This window comes from Cajanus cajan, chromosome 11 (assembly GCF_000230855.2).
Source record: "Cajanus cajan strain Asha chromosome 11, NIPB_CcT2T_4, whole genome shotgun sequence".
NCBI lineage: Eukaryota > Viridiplantae > Streptophyta > Magnoliopsida > Fabales > Fabaceae > Cajanus > Cajanus cajan.
In genome coordinates this window covers 4,303,172-4,325,115 of record NC_138527.1, presented here as the reverse complement: position 1 = coordinate 4,325,115, position 21,944 = coordinate 4,303,172, and positions in this window count along the sequence as shown.

Here is a 21,944-nt window from a genome sequence, read left to right as displayed (position 1 = left end):
TGGTGTAGTACTAAGTGTAGACCCCTAAAATTGTCCGGGTCGGAAATAAAGCTTGAAGACTCTCGAAGACTGAAGGAAGATCAGCCAGAAGGACTCCTGGAAGGCCCTAGGAGGGTTCTCTGTAGGTCTAGAGGTCTTAGAATAGCTCAAAATAAGGAAGTGGAGGGAATGAAGCCCAATACGGCCGTACTGAACTTAATACGGCCGTATTGAAGCTTCAATACGGCCGCAGTGAACTCAATACGGCGTATTGAAGTTTCTGAAACTTCAATACGGCCGTACTGAAATCAATACGGCCGTATTGAAGCTTCAATACAGCCGTATTGAACTTAATACGGCCGTATTGAAATTTCTGAATTTCAATACGGCCGTATTGAACTCAATACGGCCGTATTGAAGTTCAAAAATTTCAATATGGCCGTATTGCTTCTGTAGGCCGTATTGCGCCTATTCCCTATAAATATGACGTCAATTGGACGTCATTCCACACTTTTTTACTCAGTTTTGACTCCCTCCTTGAGTATTCTGGGGTTTTTGAGCAGTGTTCTGCCCTAGAAATCTCTCTGGGAGTCGATCCGACGAAGTTCTGGAATTCTGAGCACTTAGCTTGGAGATTCGAACCTAGTCGAAGGGAAATCCTCCGGATTTCCATAGTCAAAAGTTTTTAGGAAGGAGCGAGCGAGCTTGTAGAGCGAGGGAACGCCAAAAAGCTTCCCAGTTTTACTCAATATATAAAAGCACGCTCCAAGAGGTTTCTTCTTAAATCCTCCCTTTTACTGCTTTTTGTGTGCATATTTAAACTGTCATCATGTAGATAGTTAATTTATAATTGCTTAGAATAAATAGGGGTAATTTAGTAATTTTACGCTGTTATTTTTGAAAATAATCTGTCATAGGGAACCCGAAAGGGACGCTGTGGGGTGCTAACACCTTCCCCACACGTAACCGACTCCCTTACCCAACTCTGGTTGTAATGGCCAAAGTTGATTTATAAAATCAATTGCCTTATCCCTTTTTCCAATGTTTTGAGTAAAACATTGGTGGCGACTCCACGAACCCTCCTTTTACGAAAACCACTAATCCATGGAGGGTCCCGCTTGGGATTAATATGGATTGGTGAATCATTTAATAAAATTGCTCGTTTGACAAGGTCTCAGTTTGAGAATACGTCATTCTAGCAATCCATATTTTTAAACAAATAAACGAGTCCAACCATCCTTCGCGAACGCCGAAAGCCCGTTTCGGGCCGGTGGCGACAGATGGCGACTCCACTGGGGAAGCCTCGAGAGTCAGTCCCATTTAGTGACAGATTATTTTTAACAAATAATAGTTAAAATTACTTCATTACCCCTTGCTTGTATGATAACATGCTTTATATATTTGGCTTTAAATAACTGTTGTTTGTTTAAATTTCCGCAATTGTTTGAAATAAAAATTGCACACAAACCTTTGCACACAACAGTTCCCTCTACACCCGGGGGCATGAGTGGTAATCCATAGGGAGTGGATGTTAGTACGGCCGGTTGAATGGGTCTATAGGAGCCTACGAGACCGTTGTCGGAAAAACATCACTCAAGGTGATAACCATGAACTTAAGTCCGACAGTGCGTTGGAGCTTTCCATCGACTTACGACGAGAGGAATTGGGTCCCTATAATGGGGGCACCTTGGGGGCCTTTGACCAAGTGAGAACAGTTAGATCCTCCTTGAATATGCACTTTTCTGCAGGAGACCCCTACCTCGTGATTCGCTCGTGACTGTTCGTGGATGAGTGAATTGTTTGTGCATTTGTTTATGTGAAATTGTTTGAGCATACATTGCATTTCTTTAAACATACAACATTCCTATTCTTTTAAAAATAATAATAAATAGGAATAAGGATATTCTAAGTACATGGTGTTAACGTCTACCTTCATTGCATTCATATAGGTAGTTTCCCTTTTTACCCAAAAATACAAAAAGATACAAAATATCAAAAAAAAAAAAAAAATAATGATATTTACCCAAACCAAGCAATATCATGCATCATGTTAGGAAAATCCCAAAAAACATGATAATGCTTAGTTAAATAAACACTATGCATGCATATTCATCTCCATCATCTCATATCATGCATTTTATTATAGATCATGGAGGGATCTAGGGGAGTGCAAGGGCAATTGAAGAAAGTGGACTTCTTATTGTACCGTGCCAAGAGGTTGGATCACCTCTGTACCTTGATGCCACGAGAGGCTCGTTTGGAGTTCGAAAAATCCTATGGACGAGTTCTCGACTTGATGAAGATTTGTGTGGATCCATCTTTTCTGAGAGCATTGGTCCACTTTTGGAGTCTCGATCTACATTGTTTCGAGTTCCCCTAGTTTGACCTAGTTCCTACTCTCGAGGAGTACGAGCTCATGCTACGATGGCCCAAATCAGCTGGGGTCTATATCTTTCATGATAACCATGTGGCCGTGGAGAGAGTTGCCACTCAGGTCAAATTACCATCACGATCAGCTGCCTTAGTGGGGAACGGCAGTATTAAAGGTTGGAAGCTTGCTATGATTGAAGACCACCTTTCTTCCTTGGCTGGTGAGGGAGATTGGTTAGCTTTCAACAAAACTCTAGCGTTAGTTGTATTTGGGATGATCCTTTTCCCCTTTTACGCTAACACAGTGGACCATGCTGCGATGGACGCTTTCTTCGCTTGGGACGTACACATGAAGAGTCCCGTGCCTGCCATTCTTGCCGACACCTTGTTCTCTGTTCATTTGTCTCAACAGAAGCAAGGAAAAATCATCCGATGCTGCACCTCCTTGTTGTATGTGTGGGGCATCACACACTTTTATGCCTTTAGTCATATGGGGACTTTGCCCGATCCGTTGAGAAGTTTTTCGAAGATCCCCGTACGCCGCCGATATGCTTCCGAGTGGAAGGAGGAGATGGAACAGTGGAGTATTGAACACTTCACGTGGGTTTGCCCTTGGTTCCGTCCAAGCAATGTATTGATGAGATGCGGCAGTTATCCAAGCATACCATTGATGGGCCTCAGAGGTTGCATAGCCTACTCACCAAGATTGGTTATGAGGCAACTGATGAGGACTCAGATCATTCCTACTATAGAGGAGCTTGGAGGGTTGTGTTTCTCTTTCGATTATGAGCATCAGAAGGACATGCACGCTGTCATGAGAGCGTGGGAGAGACCAACCTATGAGGGAGATCTCGAGCTTGGAAAGCCTCGGGTATCCGTCTCCATTGATTATGAGGAATGGAGGAGCAAGAGGGGGGTGCCTCAACCATCCACTTCTTGTGCAACCACAGCAACAAGGAAGGCATTGCAAGAACAAGTCGACGCCTTGACCAAAAAGCTGGAAATTATGGGAGCTCAAATGAGAGTTCTTGAAGAGAAAAATGAAGAATCCAGTTTTACTATTGATGGTCTTCAAAGGCAATGCAAGAAGAAAGACCACGAGATAGAGCGGCTCAAGGATGAGTGTGCTAACCTCAATGAGGAGACTACTCGAGCATCCAAAATGCCAAAGGTTGAACCGAGTAGTCAACTCCAAGAAGTCAACGCAAAGATAGCACACCTTGAAACCGAACATGCAAGGCAGGCACAGTTGATCAAGAACATGCAAGACGATCTGCTCTTGACTCGATCCGACGCACAACAATGGCGGGAAGTTGCTCAACGACAAACCGCAAACCTTTCCGATTTCCGCAAAAAGGAAAGGGAGGGACTAGCACAAATGGCTAGACTCCGAGAAGAGAAGGATCGAGCCGAAGACGAGCTTAACGAGTTGCAGGCCATGATCAACTATCACACTCAAAAGGCGAAGGACGCTCAGAAAAGTAGTGATGATATGAGTCAAGCCGTCCATATGCAAGTTGAAGCAATAGCACGCCATGTGGAGGAAGCCGAAGACGAATGGAGAAGAAAAATGAACCCGCCTGTGGGTTTTTATCGGCTTTTCTTATATTGTAAAAAATTGCTTCAAAGCATCGTATGATAAGTTGTACACTTTCTTTAATGAATAAAACAGTATTTTTGAGATTTATTGCCTTTGCATCTCATTAGTCATTCATTTTGCATTTATCTCTCCTAGTAATTAATAAATAAGATTAATAAAAAGAAAGAATTAATCGATGCGTATGTTCAGAATGGATCGCACGCCATTTGTGATAAAATGCAAACCAACAACTGCGCAAAGTGAACACACGACGACGCCGTTGTTGGTAATCAAGACAGAAAAAGGGGAGGGTCCCACGCCGTTAAGGATTGTCGCTCCAAGACCTTTCCCTTACGAATCGAATAAGGCTGTGCCATGGATATACGACATCCATACTTCTGCCGACAATGATATCTCCAATATCGCTGGACTTGGGGGCATGACTAGGAGTGGCAGGATCTACTCTCCCGAAGATCTGCACGATAAAGCTCCCAAGAGTAAAGGAAAAGAAAAGGAGAAAACCGAGGAAGATAGAGAATCCGAGGAGGAGACTGATGAGCTGTTAAAAATCATCAAACAAAGCGAGTACTCCATTGTGGATCAACTTCACAAGACACCAGCAAAGATCACTTTGTTGTCGTTGATCCTAAGCTCCGAACCGCATCGGCAAGCTCTGTTGAAAGTCTTGAACGAGGCGTATGTATCACACACCATATCCCAAGACAAATTTGAGGGAATTGTTAGTCACATCACGGCTAATGATCACCTCACCTTCACAGATGAAGAGATCCCCACCGAGGGACCGCACCATAACAAGCCCTTGCACATCTCTGTAAAGTGCAAGGAGTATCACATCGCGAAGGTCTTGGTGGATAATGGATCTTCCTTGAACGTGATGCCAAAAAGGACGTTCGATCAGATGGCAATCAAGGGAGTCCAAATGCGCCCAAGCAACATGATCGTTCGAGCTTTCGACGGCTCTAAAAGAGAAGTGGTGGGAGAAGTCAGTCTTCCAATCCAAATCGGACCCACTATCTTTAACGTCGAATTTCAAATAATGGACATTACTCCTGCATACAGCTGTCTCCTCGGCCGACCTTGGATTCATGATGCGAAAGCTGTACCCTCTACGCTCCACCAGAAAATCAAGTTCATCGTGGGTGACAAACTGGTGACCGTGCAAGCTGAAGATGACATACTCATCAGTAAGCCATCCAACATACCTTATGTGGATGCAGCAGAGGAAGCTTTGGAAACCGCCTTCCAAGCATTGGAAATCGCCAATGTTGAAACGTTTCCCCGAGAAATGAAGAAGGTAGCCCATATGCTCACAAAGAACGGATACTTGCCAGGACAAGGATTAGGCAAGAACTCCCAAGGAATCCCGGAGCTACCCATTATCAAGGACAATCCGGGGAAACAAGGGCTAGGATACAACCCTGTTAAAGATCAAAGAACGAAGAGGAATCAAGATCCTTCTCGACGTTCTTTAAGCCAGATCTTTAGGAAGGCTGGTTCACAAACGTCAAGGCCAGCTGTCGTCATCAGGTGTCCTTTTCCTTCTAATAGGGATGTGTAAATCCAGTGACTATTAGAGATCACTCCTCGGGGACAGCCCGACCCCCGAGCCTCGATAGGGCACATGTTTCCATCATGATTATAATAAAATCATTCTTCATTAATTCTTTATTGCTTCTTTTCTTGCTTGCAATAAAATTCTAGACCACATTATTTTAACCCTGTTTGAATAAACATGAATGAGGTTAAAATCATCTTGATAATAATAAACCCGCATCATTTTTATGTGGAAATGTGCATAACGACTTGGAGCACCTTTTCTTGGCCTCAATAAGTGCCGTCATGGATAAAAGAAATCCATTCAGGACAAAAATCCTAAAAAACAAAAAGCTCGGCAGGAAACCCAAAAATGGGGCTGCACAAAAATAAGAGCAAAAGACCCGCTAGGAATCCCACAAAAGGGTGACCTAGGCAAAAATTAGGGTTACAAAATAATGAACAAAAACAAAAGCCCGCTAAGACATCACAAATGGGTGTTTTAGGCAAAAGTTAGGGCCGTCAAAAAAAAAAACAGAATAAATCCATGATGGTACCATCAATTGAATTCAACAAAGGGGCTCAAGAAAAGCTATCCAAGTTGTCAAAGCACAATCATTAATAACAAAGATGTGCTTAACCTCATAAGTGTTTAAACAAACAAACCTAAACACAATAAGCCTACCTTGGCCATCCATGCTTACAAAAACAATTTTTTAAAAATAAAATAATCCCCTCTAAAACACAAACTTTTGAAAATATATCCTTTCCTTCTTTTCTCTCTTGTCCCAACGATTTTTGAATAATCTAGTGGAAACATGGAGATATAGTGGTCAATAGGAGGGTTGACACATCTCTTAAAGAAAGGGAAGAATCATTTGGTTGATGACACCAAAATCAAAATACGCATCATTCCTCGGTAACAGAAATCGGCAGAGCACAGTCCGTCTGGAGGAATGGCAAAATCCAAACAAGAAAAACGCATCGGTTAATTCTTTTGAAAAATGAATCAAATAGAATTAGGTGCATCATACTGCATACATGCATACAGATGATAGGTGTAATGGAAGATCGCTTATTCTCTGTTTATTGAAAAAAACAAAAAATATATATATATATATAAACTTCAGAAAAACAATACGCCCGTATCGTGTTTAGTATGCCCGTACCAAAATTAGGGTTATGAACAAATTTTCAATTCAATACGGGCATACTGAAATGAATAACGGCCGTATTGGCAATAACAGAAATCCTCCCTCACATCAATGACAAAATTCCTCCAAGAAGAAGAGGATAGGGGAAGCCATTCATTTTTTTCCAAAAATAAAATAATTAAACTTGCATTTTGTGCATCGCGCACAATTAATTGCACATTCAAAGACCTCATCATGAGGCAATTGCATAAAATAGAAAAAATAGAAAAATTGCTTGTGTATGACAGCAGCAAACAAAATGCAAAGATTCAAAAAATCAACAGCGTCATACAGAATAACTGAGCCTGGAGAGGCTTGCCGAAAAAATACTCTCAGAATAACTGAGCCTGGAGAGGCTTGCCGAAAGAATACTCTCAGAATAATTGAGCCTGGAGAGGCTTGTCGAAATAATACTCCTTCAGAATAATTGAGCCTGGAGAGGCTTGTCGAAATAATACTCCTTCAGAATAATTGAGCCTGGAGAGGCTTGCCGAAATAATACTCCTACAAAATAACTGAGCCTGGGGAGGCTTGCCGAAACAATACTCTCTCATAATAACTGAATTTAATTTCTTTAGCACTTTTAATTTCTGTACAGCAAAAGCCAAAAACATAAAAAAGGCAAAATACAGAAAAAGCCAAATCAGAAGAAAAGGCAAAATACAGAAAAAGCCGAAAATGAAAAGGCAAGGATATAGAAAATCCAACAAACAGTTTGAACCGAATAACTAAGCCTGGAGAGGCTTACCAAAATAATACTCCACATCCTCCACAGTATGCAGAATAACTGAGCCTGGAGAGGCTCGCAGAAATAATACTCCCCAGAGGGAACCTCAGCTCAAGCTCACGGGAAAATCCCCAGCGAGAGCTATTAAAGCAAGATCGACGCAATCCCCAATGGAAGTGCGATCATCCAAACAGTATATACAAGTCAAAGGACTTAAACTTCCTCAGTGAAGATAGCTCTCCAACTCAAGCGTTGAGTGAGGCTAAGCCTGCAGAGGCTTCCTAAATAATACTCTGGGATACATAAGATCCCTAAATCCCCAGTCGCCTACTCAGAGGCACCCCTTCAAGAAAAATCACAAAAAGATCAATAACCATTCCCCGAGAGGAATCCGGCACTCAGCCGAACACTGAACATCAAGATAATTCGCCTACTCAGAGGCACTCTTCCAAAAAAAGGAAAAAATATATCAATAAATATTCCCCAAACGGAATGTGGCATCCAGCCAAGCACCAAACATCAAGATCATTTGCCTAACAGAAAAGGCCAGTCAAGAAATGAATGACAAAATCCCCAGCGGATAAACAACCTACACAGAGGCTACAAAAATCAGAAAATCCAAAAGAGATACCCGAATAAGGACAACCGGGATACTCCACCCACGTCAAAAGGACGTCAGCCAAACATAAGGCATCGCTCAACTCAGAGAGAGAGCATCTGTGTCTACACCCCAAGGAGTCAAAAATTCCCCATGGGTACCAACAATGCAATGCAAGTTGGGGCACAAGAACCTATGAATGACTGCACATCCCCTAGACAGATCCCTGCGTTATCCAGCCCTCAGCGGCACAAAATCAGAAAAACCGTCAAAGCAGCATCGTGGACTGTGGAGACAAAAATCATATCAAATCATTGCCGAAGTGATCAGAAGACACGGAAGCAGGCCTGGAGAGGCAATACTCAACTGCTGAATGTTAAGAAGCAGGCCTGGAGAGGCAATACTCAACTGCTGAATGTTAAGAGGCAGGACCTGGAGAGGGTAAACTCAACTGCTGAATGTTAAGAGGCAGGACCTGGAGAGGGTAAACTCACACTGCTGAATGTTAAGAGGCAGGACCTGGAGAGGATAAACTCAACTGCTGAATGTTAAGAGGCAGGACCTGGAGAGGGTAAACTCACACTGCTGAATGTTAAGAAGCAGGACCTGGAGAGGGTAAACTCAACTGCTGAATGTTAAGAGGCAGGACCTGGAGAGGGTAAACTCACGCTGCTGAATGTTAAGAGGCAGGACCTGGAGAGGGTAAACTCACACTGCTGAATGTTAAGAGGCAGGACCTGGAGAGGGTAAACTCACACTGCTGAATGTTAAGAGGCAGGACCTGGAGAGGGTAAACTCACACTGCTGAATGTTAAGAGGCAGGACCTGGAGAGGGTAAACTCACACTGCTGAATGTTAAGAGGCAGGACCTGAAGAGGGTAAACTTAGCTTCCGAGGTTGTCAGGAGCGCCGAGGTATGCAACAACCTGGAGAGGTTACTCAACAATTTTCCACCGGAAGACACTACAAGTCAGAAGGTCGGCGCATCACCCGGACAATTGGGTCAACTCCTTTACTTGTCAGCCGGTACACCAAAAGACCGTTTGACTAAGTAAAGGGGGGGCAGCTGTAGACCCCTAAAATTGTCCGGGTCGGAAATAAAGCTTGAAGACTCTCGAAGACTGAAGGAAGATCAGCCAGAAGGACTCCTGGAAGGCCCTAGGATGGTTCTCTGTAGGTCTAGAGGTCTTAGAATAGCTCAAAATAAGGAAGTGGAGGGAATGAAGCCCAATACGGCCGTACTGAACTTAATACGGCCGTATTGAAGCTTCAATACGGCCGCAGTGAACTCAATACGGCGTATTGAAGTTTCTGAAACTTCAATACGGCTGTACTGAAATCAATACGGCCGTATTGAAGCTTCAATACAGCCGTATTGAACTTAATACGGCCGTATTGAAATTTCTGAATTTCAATACGGCCGTATTGAACTCAATACGGCCGTATTGAAGTTCAAAAATTTCAATACGGCCGTATTGCTTCTGTAGGCCGTATTGCGCCTATTCCCTATAAATATGACGTCAATTGGACGTCATTCCACACTTTTTTACTCAGTTTTGACTCCCTCCTTGAGTATTCTGGGGTTTTTGAGCAGTGTTCTGCCCTAGAAATCTCTCTGGGAGTCGATCCGACGAAGTTCTGGAATTCTGAGCACTTAGCTTGGAGATTCGAACCTAGTCGAAGGGAAATCCTCCGGATTTCCATAGTCAAAAGTTTTTAGGAAGGAGCGAGCGAGCTTGTAGAGCGAGGGAACGCCAAAAAGCTTCCCAGTTTTACTCAATATATAAAAGCACGCTCCAAGAGGTTTCTTCTTAAATCCTTCCTTTTACTGCTTTTTGTGTGCATATTTAAATTGTCATCATGTAGATAGTTAATTTATAATTGCTTAGAATAAATAGGGGTAATTTAGTAATTTTACGCTGTTATTTTTGAAAATAATCTGTCATAGGGAACCCGAAAGGGGCGCTGTGGGGTGCTAACACCTTCCCCACGCGTAACCGACTCCCTTACCCAACTCTGGTTGTAATGGCCAAAGTTGATTTATAAAATCAATTGCCTTATCCCTTTTTCCAATGTTTTGAGTAAAACATTGGTGGCGACTCCACGAACCCTCCTTTTACGAAAACCACTAATCCATGGAGGGTCCCGCTTGGGATTAATATGGATTGGTGAATCATTTAATAAAATTGCTCGTTTGACAAGGTCTCAGTTTGAGAATACGTCATTCTAGCAATCCATATTTTTAAACAAATAAACGAGTCCAACCATCCTTCGCGAACGCCGAAAGCCCGTTTCGGGCCGGTGGCGACACTAAGTACTTAGAGGTCTAAGTATACAAGTTGCACTATCAAGGGAGGTGAGCTACAAGGAGCCACTTAATAACCAAGCCTCTTCAAGTGGAAATTACTAAACCCCTTTGTACTTTTCTTACAAAACAAAGTTCCACACAAGACAAGTAAAGTAGTGTGTGTGTGTGTGCACGAAACCCCTAGTAGGCAATAGAAGCCTTCTAAACGAACCTAGGAGCTAAACAATTAAAATGAAAGCAAATAAAGCATATACTAGTCGCTTATCCTAAGGTGAAAGTCCAAGTAGCACCTAAGGCTTTTTGGGACACTTTCACCAACCTAGAAATCCGGTTTATGAAAGCTAAAACTAAATCTAGTCGGTTCCTAGTGGAAGCCCAAGGTGGCACTTAAAGCCTTTGGGGACCCTTCCACAAGCACTAATCGAAGCAAATAGAAATTAAGTAGGACTATTTAGGAGGTGGTGGAGCTTACTTAATGTCCAAACAGCCACCCCTAAATGCAAGTTGAATACAAAGAAAATTGACACAAAACTATTCAAGCTAAGTGATGAAATTACAACTCAAATAAGCAATACAAAACAAAAGTTCTTCTTGGCCTATCTTCCACCAAGGCAGCTGGGACAGTTTGGTGCAGTTTTGAACCCCAGGGAAACGCCCCAAATTGGCTGGAACCAAGTCCTCTTCAAGGTCTTACAAACAGCCACAAGGTTCCACCAAGGCCGCCACAAAGATACAGCAAAACCGCCACCAATCTACACCAAGGCCGCCACCAATTTCCACCAATTTTCACCTACAAATTCAAAGCAAATTTTGGCTGCACAAGGAGCAAACAAGTCAGCCTCTCTTAATGTGTTTCACTCAGCAATTATGTACCTCAATCCTCCTTCAAGGCTAAACTCCTTTGAGGTCAACCACTTGCCTCAATTATACCTTCCTTCCAAGTGTAATGACTTGAACAAGGCCTATAACTTCACCAAGCTTAGCAAGCAAAACAAGAGAGGGAAGAGGCCAAAGAAGTAAAACTGAAAAGCACAATTTGGGAAGGGCAAAACTCTAATGGAAATTGATGAGACAAACAAAGAGGGCCAAAAAGACACAAAGCAACAATTAAGACTAATTTCAAAGCTAGCACTCAAAAGATTTTCCTAAGAATGGCACTAGATTTGATTACAAAAACCAAAAACAAAATTTGTGAAATGCTAAGATGATTTTTAAAACTCTTTTCAGCCACTGGACAGTGAGGAAACCACATACAAAAATTCACACAAAATTCAATAGGCCAAGTGCTACAAATTGCTAATTTTTCAACTTGAATTTTTCTAATTTCTTTTCTTTTGCTTTCCTTTTCTTTTTCTTTGCTTTTTTTTTTTTTTTTGAAATCTTTTTCTTTCTTTAAACACAGAATGTTAAGCACTTTAAACAGAGGCCAATCACAAATTCAAAGGTTTCCAAGTGGTGGAGAAAAGAAGAGAAAGAAGAGGAGAAATTCCAAGTGCACTTAGGCAAAATTTTCAGCACTTTTTAGTACTAGTTTTGTTCCATTTTATCACTTCTTTTAGCACACTTAAAGAACGATTTCTAGGCACTTCTTTCTCTGTTTTCTTTAATCAAAGCAAGCACAAGACACACAAAAGAATTGCTGGTCAACAATTGCTATGAAACTAATAGCAAAGAATTTCACAAAAATGACTCTAGAACATGTTAGGTCTAATAACATGCATAGGAATTAATTTGTGAGCACTCTAAGAATGATTTTAACATGCAACCAGCAATGACACAACTCAAGTTCAGAGATTAATATTTCAAGATTCAAAAAGAAAAAGGGACTACACGGATTTAATGACAAAAAAAGAACTACACATGACAACTAAGACAAAACTAGTAGATTACAAAAAGAAAAAGCATGCATTCTTGTTTCTTTCTTGAATTTTCTTTTAAGACCGAATACCATAGGAATTCAAAAGAAGATAAAAACAATCCTAATTCATAGAGAAAGATACACAAAGATTACCTACAGCACATACCAAGATTGATTCACAAGGATTAGCAAAAATGAATCAAGAAAGGCAAGACAATGTGAGTGAGTTCTATAGATTTATAAGTGTGACACAAGAATCACTCAAGGCACATACCAAGACTCAAAGAAAAGGAAAAGAAGACAAGGAGAACAGAACAAGACTCAAGCAAGATTATGCAAGATACACAAAAAGAAAACAAAGAAGCAAGGGAATTCGGATTACTTGGAGACCTAGCTCTTGATACCAAATGATGGAAGAACTTTGGAGGAGGCCGGATTGATGTAGCTTCCTTCAAGTCTTTCCCTAGATCTTTGTACTCCTAGAATCCTTCCAATGCTTGTGTAAGGCTCCAATGGAGGGAGGAACCTCACGGCCACCTTAAGATGGTGGAGAAGCCTCTCAAGAATGCGCCACTCTTGGTGAAGGGATAAGCACTCTTCAATCCGCCACACTTGTCTTTGGAAAAGTGATAAGAGATTGGTTTTGCACAAAGAGGTTTAGGACCTTTGGGAGGAGAGAAATCTGATCTCTAATCTGAATACTCAATTCTCATTAATGCCAAAAGTGTTATACAAGTGAAAATTTGAGGCTATATAGGCGTGGCCACCTAGGGGTTAAGCTAGACTAGACCATGGTTCACTAGGAACCATGGTTGAGTCCGTCCAACTTAGGGAGCAAGAAAAGGCTAGACCATGGTTCACTAAGAACCATGGTTGAGCCTTCCTTAACCGCCCTTGTGTAGGAGAGAAAAGAGGTCCAAGCATTTGGCCAAGTGTGCACCAATGTGAACACAAGGTGTGAACACAAAGGTGTGGACGGTTTTGATTGGTTTCATTTAACTCCACCCGGTTTGAAAATGGTTCATTTGGTTTAGTTAGGTTCATTCAATGTGAATGGAACCTAGCTAAATCAAATCTATGAAAAATTAGGAGTTAAATGAGTCCAATATGTAAAACCTTTATCCTAAGACCACATTTGGCTAAAATGCTAGGAGCACACTTTAGTCTACTAATGCCACTCCTATGCCTACTTCTAACAAGAAAAAAGGTGCCTCCAAAATACAAAGGCAAAACAATCCTATACAAAGTCTACTATATACAATATATACAATGGGACTACTCAAGATACTACTAAGGAGAAAAGTACACAATGCTCATGGTGAGCAAGGGTCTAAGAAGCACCTCCTCCTTAGATGTCTCTTCTAGCTTCCTTACCATGGACCTTGTCAAAGGTCCAATGGCCTTCATGTATTCCTCTTCCTTGGATGGTCCTCCATCAGCAGCCGTATTGAAGTTCAGTGCAGCCGTATTGAATTCAATGCAGCCGTATTGAAGTTCAGTGCAGCCGTATTGAATTCAATGCAGCCGTATTGAAGTTCAGAAACTTCAATACGGCCGTATTGAGTTCAGTGCGGCCGTATTGTAGTTTAAAATGTTCAATACGGCCGTACTGAACTTCTGGGAGGCCGTATTGGGCTTCATTCCCTCCACTTTCTTATTTTTTGCTACTCTAAGACCTCTAAACCTACAGATTGTCGTCCTAGGGTCTTCCAGGGTCTTCCAGGAGTCCTTCCGGCTGACTTTCCTTTGATCTTCGAGAGTCTTCGAGTCTTATTTCCGACCCGGACAATTTTAGGGGTCTACACCGGGGTATGTGGCTAAACTCTTAGCATGCCCTGCATTTCTGGATGTAAGCTTTATAGTCTGCCTTCAAGGTGGGCCAGTAGTAACCTAATCGGACAACCTGAGCAGCCATGGATCGTGCTTTGGAGTGGAAACCATATATTCCCTCATGGATTTTAGCAAGTACATACTCGGTTTGGGGTTTGCTGAGACACTTAAGTAGTGGTGTTGAGATGCCTCGTTTAAATAACTCACCTGACTCGATTACGAATCACGATGATTGGTTCCTGATCTTTCAAGCTTCATTTTTGTCATTGGGTAGAGTTTTGTCTATTAGGTATTGCTAGATGTTGGTCATCCAATCCCTCTCGGTTATCTCGGCTGTATAGGTTACCTCACCCTCCAAGCTAGGGGAGGTGAGAGTTGCCTGGATGATGGTTTTGTGTTGGCTGGGGCGTTTGGTGCTGGCGAGTTTTGAGAAGAGCTCATCTCGAGCATTATGTTCCTGAGGTACATGGTGTATTATGAATTCCTGGAATCTCTTAGCCCAGTTGGTAGCTGTAAGGAGGTATCATTTCAAGAGGGCGTCTTTAGCTTGGTATGTGCCCGTTAACTATTCCACCATGAGCTTGGAGTCATTATTGCAAAGGACTTTTGTTTCTCTGACGTTATGTGCCAACCTTAAGCCGACTAGGAGTGCTTCGTATTTGGCTTGGTTATTGGTTGCATGGAAGTCAAGCTTTAATGATTGCTCTGTCGCCACCGGCCCGAAACGGGCTTTCGGCATTCGCGAAGGATGGTTGGACTCGTTTAATTGTTTAAAAATATGGATTGCTAGAATGACGTATTCTCAAACTGAGACCTTGTCAAACGAGCAATTTTATTAAATGATTCACCAATCCATATTAATCCCAAGCGGGACCCTCCATGGATTAGTGGTTTTCGCAAAAAGGAGGGGTTCGTGGAGTCGCCACCAATGTTTTACTCAAAACATTGGAAAAAGGGATAAGGCAATTGATTTTTACAAATCAACTTTGGCCATTACAACCAGAGTTGGGTAAGGGAGTCGGTTACGCGTGGGGAAGGTGTTAGCACCCCACAGCGCCCCTTTCGGGTTCCCTATGACAGATTATTTTCTAAAATAACAGCGTAAAATTACTAAATTACCCCTATTTATTCTAAGCAATTATAAATTAACTATCTACATGATGACAGTTTAAATATGCACACAGAAAGCAGTAAAAGGAAGGATTTAAGAAGAAACCTCTTGAAGCGTGCTTTTATATATTGAGTGAAACTGGGAAGCTTTTTGGCGTTCCCTCGCTCTACAAGCTCGCTCGCTCCTTCCTAAAAAACTTTTAACTATGGAAATCCGGAGGATTTCCCTTCGACTAGGTTCGATCCTCAAGCAAAATGGCTCGGGGCTCAAGAACTTTGTCGGATCAACTCTCTGAGTGATTTCTAGGGCAGAACACTGCTCAAAAACCCCAGAATACTCAAGGAGAGGGTTAAAACTATCTGAAAAAGTGTGTAATGACGTCCAATTGACGTCATATTTATAGGGAATAGGCGCAATACGGCCTACAGAAGCAATACGACCGTATTGAAATTTTTGAACTTCAATACGGCCGTATTGAGTTCAATACGGCCGTATTGAAATTCAGAAATTTCAATACGGCCGTATTGAGTTCAATACGGCTGTATTGAAACTTCAATACGGCCGTATTGATTTCAGTACGGCCGTATTGAAGTTTCAGAAACTTCAATACGCCGTATTGAGTTCACTGCGGCCGTATTGAAGCTTCAATACGGCCGTATTAAGTTCAGTACGGCCGTATTGGGCTTCATTCCCTCCACTTCCTTATTTTGAGCTATTCTAAGACCTCTAGACCTACAGAGAACCCTCCTAGGGCCTTCCAGGAGTCCTTCTGGCTGATCTTCCTTCAGTCTTCGAGAGTCTTCAAGCTTTATTTCCGACCCGGACAATTTTAGGGGTCTACAGCTGCCCCCCCTTTACTTAGTCAAACGGTCTTTTGGTGTACCGGCTGACAAGTAAAGGAGTTGACCCAATTGTCCGGGTGATGCGCCGACCTTCTGACTTGTAGCGTCTTCCGGTGGAAAATTGTTGAGTAACCTCTCCAGGTTGTTGCATACCTCGGCGCTCCTGACAACCTCGGTAGCTAAGTTTACCCTCTTCAGGTCCTGCCTCTTAACATTCAGCAGTGTGAGTTTACCCTCTCCAGGTCCTGCCTCTTAACATTCAGCAGTGTGAGTTTACCCTCTCCAGGTCCTGCCTCTTAACATTCAGCAGTGTGAGTTTACCCTCTCCAGGTCCTGCCTCTTAACATTCAGCAGTGTGAGTTTACCCTCTCCAGGTCCTGCCTCTTAACATTCAGCAGTGTGAGTTTACCCTCTCCAGGTCCTGCCTCTTAACATTCAGCAGTTGAGTTTATCCTCTCCAGGTCCTGCCTCTTAACATTCAGCAGTTGAGTTTACCCTCTCCAGGTCCTGCCTCTTAACATTCAGCAGTTGAGTATTGCCTCTCCAGGCCCTGCCTCTTAACATTCAGCAGTTGAGTATTGCCTCTCCAGGCCCGCTTCCGTGTCTTCTGATCACTTCGGCAATGATTTGATATGATTTTTGTCTCCACAGTCCACGATGCTGCTTCGACGGTTTTTCTGATTTTGTGCCGCTGAGGGCTGGATAACGCAGGGATCCGTCTAGGGGATGTGCAGTCATTCATAGGTTCTTGTGCCCCAACTTGCATTGCATTGTTGGTACCCATGGGGAATTTTTGACTCCTTGGGGTGTAGACACAGATGCTCTCTCTCTGAGTTGAGCGATGCCTTATGTTTGGCTGACGTCCTTTTGACGTGGGTGGAGTATCCCGGTTGTCCTTATTCGGGTATCTCTTTTGGATTTTCTGATTTTTGTAGCCTCTGTGTAGGCTGTTTATCCGCTGGGGATTTTGTCATTCATTTCTTGACTGGATGTTTGGCTAAGAGCCGGATTCCACTTGGGGAATACTTATTGATATTTTTGATTTTCTTCTCCTTTTTGCAGGGATGCCTCTTGAGTAGGCGATTGGGGATTTGGGGATCTTATTGTATCCCAGAGTATTATTTAGGAAGCCTCTACAGGCTTAGCCTCGCTCAGCGCTTTGAGTCGAAGAGCTATCTTCCACTGAGGAAGTATTAAGTCTTTTGACTTGTATATACTGTTTGGATAATCGCACTTCCATTGGGGATTGCGTCGATTTTGCTTTGATAGCTCTCGCTGGGATTTTTCCGTGAGCTTGAGCTGAGGTTCCCTCTGGGGAGTATTATTTCTGCGAGCCTCTCCAGGCTCAGTTATTCTGCATACTGTGGAGGATGTGGAGTATTATTTTGGTAAGCCTCTCCAGGCTTAGTTATTCTGTACAAACTATTTGTTGGATTTTCTATATCCTTGCCTTTTTTCATTTTCGGCTTTTTCTGTATTTTGCCTTTTCTTCTGATTTGGCTTTTTCTGTATTTTGCCTTTTTTTTATGTTTTTGGCTTTTGCTGTACAGAAATTAAAAGTGCTAAAGAAATTAAATTCAGTTATTATGAGAGAGTATTATTTCGGCGAGCCTCTCCAGGCTCAGTTATTTTGTAGGAGTATTATTTCGGCAAGCCTCTCCAGGCTCAATTATTCTGTATGACGAGGGAGTATTATTTCGGCGAGCCTCTCCAGGCTCAGTTATTCTGAGAGTATTCTTTCGGCAAGCCTCTCCAGGCTCAGTTATTCTGAGAGTATTCTTTCGGCAAGCCTCTCCAGGCTCAGTTATTCTGAGAGTATTATTTCGGCAAGCCTCTCCAGGCTCAGTTATTCTGAGAGTATTCTTTCGGCAAGCCTCTCCAGGCTCAGTTATTCTGTATGAGTATTGTTTCGGCGAGCCTCTCCAGGCTCAGTTATTCTGTACAATTTTCTTGTTGGATTTTTTGTACCCATGCCTCTTTTCCGTTTTCGGCTTTTTGTTGACTGCTGTCATACACAATCAATTTTTCCTATTTTCTATTTTATGCAATTGCCTCATGACGAGGTCTTTGAAAATTTCTTTATGGCCAATACGGCCGTATCCATTTCAGTTCGCCCATGTTGAGTTGAAAATTTGTTCATAACCCCAATTTTGGTACGGGCGTACTGAACATGATACGGGCGTATTGTTTTTTTCTGAAGTTTATATTTTTTGTTTTTTTTGTTGTTTTTTTTTTGTTTTTTCAATAAACAGAGAATAAGTGATCTTCCAGTACACCTATCATCTGTATGCATGTATGCGGTATGATGCACCTAATTCTATTTGATTCTTTTTTCAAAAGAATTAACCGATGCGTTTTTGTGTTTGGATTTTGCCATTCCTCCAGACGGACTGTGCTCTGCCGATTTCTGTTACCGAGGAATGATGCATATTTGATTTTGGTGTCATCAACCAAATGATTCTTCCCTTTCTTTAAGAGATGTGTCAACCCTCCTATTGACCACTATATCTCCATGTTTCCACTAGATTATTCAAAAATCGTTGGGACAAGAGAGAAAAGAAGGAAAGGATATATTTTTCAAAAGTTTGTGTTTTAGAGGGGATTATTTTTTATTTTTTTTTTGAAAAATGGTTTTTTGTAAGAATGGCTGGCCATGGTAGGCTTATGTGTTTAGGCTTGTTCGATTAAACACTTATGAGGTTAAGCACATCTTTGTTATTAATGATTGTGTTTTGACAACTTGGATAGCTTTTCTTGAGCCCCTTGTTGAATTCAATTGATGGTACCATCATGGATTTATTTTGTTTTTTTCTTTTTTTGACGGCCCTAACTTTTGCCTAAAACACCCATTTGTGATGTCTTAGCGGGCTTTTATTTTTATTCATTATTTTGTAACCCTAATTTTTGCCTAGGTCACCCTTTTGTGGGATTCCTAGCGGGTCTTTTGCTCTTATTTTTGTGCAGCCCCCTTTTTGGGTTTCCTGCCGAGCTTTTTTTGTTTTTTAGGATTTTTGTCCTGAATGGATTTCTTTTTATCCATGACGGCACTTATTGAGGCCAAGAAAAGGTGCTCCAAGTTGACACACACACTTCCACATAAAAATGATGTGGGTTTATTTTTATTAAGATGATTTTAACCTCATTCATGTTTATTCAAACAGGGTTAAAATAATGTGGTCTAGAATTTTATTGCAAGCGAGAAAAGAAGCAATAAAGAATTAATGAAGAATGATTTTATTATAATCATAATGGAAACATGTGCCCTATCGAGGCTCGGGGGTCGGGCTGTCCCCGAGGAGTGATCTCTAATAGTCACTGAGTCTATACATCCCTATCGGAAGGAGAAAAACATTTTGACGACGACGACCGGCCTTGACGCTTGTGAACCGGCCTTCCTAAAGATCTGGCTTAAAGAACGTCGAGAAGGATCTTGATTCCTCTTCGTTCTTTGATCTTTGTTAGGGTTGTATCCTAACCCTTGTTTCCCCGGATTTATCCTTGATAATGGGTAGCTCCGGGATTCCTTGGGAGTCCTTGCCTAATCCTTGTCCTGGCAAGTATCCGTTCTTGGTGAGCATGGAGGCTACCTTCTTCATTTCTCGGGGAAACGTTTCGACATTGGCGATTTCCAATGCTTGGAAGGCGGTTTCTAAAGCTTCCTCCGCTGCATCCACGTAAGGTATGGTGGATGGTTTGCTGATGAGTATGTCATCTTCAGCTTGTACAGTCACCAGTTTGTCACCCACTATGAACTTGACTTTCTGGTGGAGCGTAGAGGGTACAGCTTTCGCATCATGAATCCAAGGTCGGCCGAGGAGACAGCTGTATGCGGGAGTAATGTCCATCACTTGGAATTCGACATTAAAGATAGTGGGTCCAATTTGGATTGGAAGATTGATCTCTCCCACCACTTCTCTTTTAGATCCATCGAAGGCTCGAACGATCATGTTGTTGGCGCATTTGGATTCCCTTGATTGCCACTTGCTCGAGCGCTTTTTTTTGGCATTACGTTCAAGGAAGATCCATTATCTACCAAGACTTTAGCGATGTGATACTCCTTGCACTTTATAGAGATGTGCAAGGGCTTGTTGTGGTTTGATCCCTCGGCGGGGATTTCTTCATCGATGAAGGTGAGGTGGTCATTAGCCTTGATGTGACTAACAATCCCCTCAAACTCGTCTTGGGAGATAGTGTGCGACACATATGCCTTGTTCAAGACTTTCAACAGATCTTGTCGATGCGGTTCGGAGCTTCGGATCAACGACGACAGCGTAATCTTTGCTGGCGTCTTATGAAGTTGATCCTCGGTGGAGTACTCGCTCTGTCGGATATACTTTAACAGCTCGTCTGTCTCCTCCTCAGATTCTTTTTCCTCGGTTTTCTTTTCTTCTTTTTCTTTATTCTTGGGGGCTTTATCATGAAGATCTTCGGGAGTGTAGATCCTGCCACTCCTAGTCATGCCCCCAAGTCCAGCGATGTTGGAGATATCGCTGTCGGCAGAAGAGTGGATGTCGTATATCTACGGCACAGCCTTATTTGATTCGTAAGGGAAAGGCCTTGGAACTGTGATCCTTAATGGTGTTGGACCTTCCCCTATGTTTGTCTTGATTACCAACAACGGAGTTGATGCGCACTCGCTTGGCGCGGTTGTTGGCTTACACTTAAAAACAAATGGCGTGCGATCCATCTTGAACATACGCATCGATTATTTCTTTCTTTTTATTAATGTTTATTAATGATTTATTGGGAGGGATGTATGAAATGCAAATCTAGATCCCTCCATGATCTTTGATAAGAATGCATGATATGAGATGATGACGTTGAATATGCATGCATTATGTTTATTCAACTAAGCATTATCATGTTTTTAGGATGTCCCTAAGATGATGCATGATATTGCTTGGTTTGGATAAATGACCCCTTTTTTTTCTTTTTTTTTTGGGTATTTTTATTTTATATATTTTTTGTATTTTTTTTGGGTGAAAAGGGAAACTACCTATATGAATGTAATGAAGGTAGATGTTAACACCGTATAATGGAAGATTCTTATTCCTATTTATTCTTATTTTTAAAAGAATAGGAATGTTGTATGTTTAAAGAAATGCAATATATGCTCAAACAATTTCACATAAATAATGCACAAACAATTCACTCATCCACGAACAGTCACGAGCGAATCACGAGGTAGGGGTCTCCTGCAGAAAAGTGCATATTCAAGGAGGATCTAACTGTTCTCACTTGGTCAAAGGCCCCCAAGGTGCCCCCATTATAGGGACCCAATTCCTCTCGTCGTAAGTCGATGGAAAGCTCCAACGCACTGTTGGACTCAAGTTCATGGTTATCACCTTGAGTGATGTTTTTCCGACAACGGTCTCGTAGGCTCCTATAGACCCATTCAACCGGCCGTACTAACATCCACTCCCTATGGATTACCACTCATGCCCCCGGGTATAGAGGGAACTGTTGTGTGCAAAGGTTTGTGTGCAATTTTTATTTCAAACAATTGCGGAAATTTAAACAAACAACAGTTATTTAAAGCCAAATATATAAAGCATGTTATCATACAAGCAAGGGGTAATGAAGTAATTTTTAACTATTATTTGTTAAAATAATCTGTCACTAAATGGGACTGACTCTCGAGGCTTCCCCAGTGGAGTCGCCATCTGTCGCCACCGGCCCGAAACGGGCTTTCGGCATTCGCGAAGGATGGTTGGACTCGTTTAATTGTTTAAAAATATGGATTGCTAGAATGACGTATTCTCAAACTGAGACCTTGTCAAACGAGCAATTTTATTAAATGATTCACCAATCCATATTAATCCCAAGCGGGACCCTCCATGGATTAGTGGTTTTCGCAAAAAGGAGGGGTTCGTGGAGTCGCCACCAATGTTTTACTCAAAACATTGGAAAAAGGGATAAGGCAATTGATTTTTACAAATCAACTTTGGCCATTACAACCAGAGTTGGGTAAGGGAGTCGGTTACGCGTGGGGAAG